The sequence below is a fragment of the Myotis davidii genome, unplaced genomic scaffold (assembly GCF_000327345.1).
Source record: "Myotis davidii unplaced genomic scaffold, ASM32734v1 scaffold769, whole genome shotgun sequence".
In the NCBI taxonomy this organism is placed as follows: Eukaryota; Metazoa; Chordata; class Mammalia; order Chiroptera; family Vespertilionidae; genus Myotis; species Myotis davidii.
This window is the reverse complement of record NW_006299518.1, coordinates 22,004-23,759: the sequence shown is the minus strand read 5'-3', so window position 1 is coordinate 23,759 and position 1,756 is coordinate 22,004.

Below are 1,756 nucleotides of genomic sequence, written 5' to 3'. Positions count from 1 at the left end.
GACTCGCTAGAGGCTATGGTCAGCATTTTACAGCAATAAAGAATTTTTAAATTGAGGCATGTACATTATTAGACATAACGCTATTGTGCACTTCATGCCTATAGCACAGCAGGAACCTGACTTCTGTGCCCTGGGAAGACATTCGTGTGACTCACCTTAATGCAGCAGGCACTTCGTTGTGGGGGCCTGGACCGAGCCCGCAATCTTGGAGGCCTGTTTCCCACTGTGATTACCCCTGGGAAACAGTAACCACAAACCAGTTCACGGGAACTCTCCCAGGAGCAGAGCCGGAGGTTTCCATGGTACAGTGGCAAGGTCTCCAGGCCACACTTCTCATCTCCTGGGGCTCCTGCTCCCATGTCCTCTCACCTGAGCAGCCCCCTGTCAGGCAGGCCTAGCAAACCTGAGGGGGAGAATTTACCAGCAGAGCACGGACCGGAGCCGGCGTGGTCAGCCCTGAGCGAGGAGCAGGCCTGATACTGACTTCCTGCCCTCCTGCCTTCCTTCCTGCCCTCCTGCCTTCCTGCCTTCCTTCCTGCCCTCCTGCCCTCTTGCCCTCCTGCCCTCCTGCCTTCCTGCCTTCCTGCCTTCCTTCCTGCCCTCCTGGCCCTGAGCGAGGAGCAGGCCTGATACTGACTTCCTGCCCTCCTGCCTTCCTTCCTGCCCTCCTGCCTTCCTCCCCTCCTGCCCACCTGCCCTCCTCTCTGCCCTCCTGCCCTCCTGCCCACCTGCCTTCCTTCCTGCCTTCCTGCCCTCCTGCCCTCCTGCATCTGGTCGCAAGGATGCTCAGCCCCCCTCCCCCCTCCCCAACCTGGGTCTCTCTCTGTCCGGCACCTCCTGTAAGTGGAAGCCTAGGTATGTTGCATGGATCTTGCTAAGATGTTTTTTAATCGCAAAAGCTAAGTCCAGTTTCTAGTCACTGATTCCTGGGGTTCCTCCTACCTGAGCCTGTCAGGAGCTTAGGACCCCCCTCCCCGCCCCCCGCCCCTGTCTTTTTGGTAGAAGCTGCTAATTTCAGGTCACACCTCCTGGGGCATCCACCCTCCATGGCCCTGAGCCACAGACATGGGGGCAGGGGCGGGGGCGGAGATGGGGACACGTGCTGCGAGTGGAGGGGGGTGAGGTTGTCACCCCACAGCCGCCCTGAAGGGAGCAGATGTGGAGGAGGCAGTCGTGCAGGCGGGCAGAAGCAGGTACCGCCGTGAGTAGGAGACAGTATTTCCCGAACCGCTTATTATATTATTGTGTTCATTATTATTTATCTACTTTGCCCGCCTGTAATTGCCGTTAGAAACCCCGAAGGCCTTGCGTCAGGAAAGGCTCCGTTTTTAACTTTTCTCTCACAGGTGTGTCCCCGAGGGGCCGGACAGGAAGCGGGAATCGGACGTTGTGGCCGTCCACGCCAAGATGCGTTTCTGCAGCAACTGATCACCCCCAGTTCCCTCAACAAATTAAAAGTAGAGCTGCCGCAGGACCCAGCAGTTCACTTCTGGGACTATATCCCAAGAACCCGAAACACAGACCCAAAGCAGTGTCTGTGCCCCACTCACAGGTGCCCGCGGCAGCCGAGGTGCGGGCGCAGCTGGGTGCCCACAGCAGGCGCTGGATGGAGCCGCGGGGCGTGGACCCAGCGGGAAGCAGCTCAGTGGGAGGGGACGGAGCCCTCCCCACTCGCCGGAGGGCGGGCCTGATGTTGCTGAGCAACGAGCCAGTCAGAGAGAACGAGCACCTCTGGTCTCACATGTGGAATCTAATG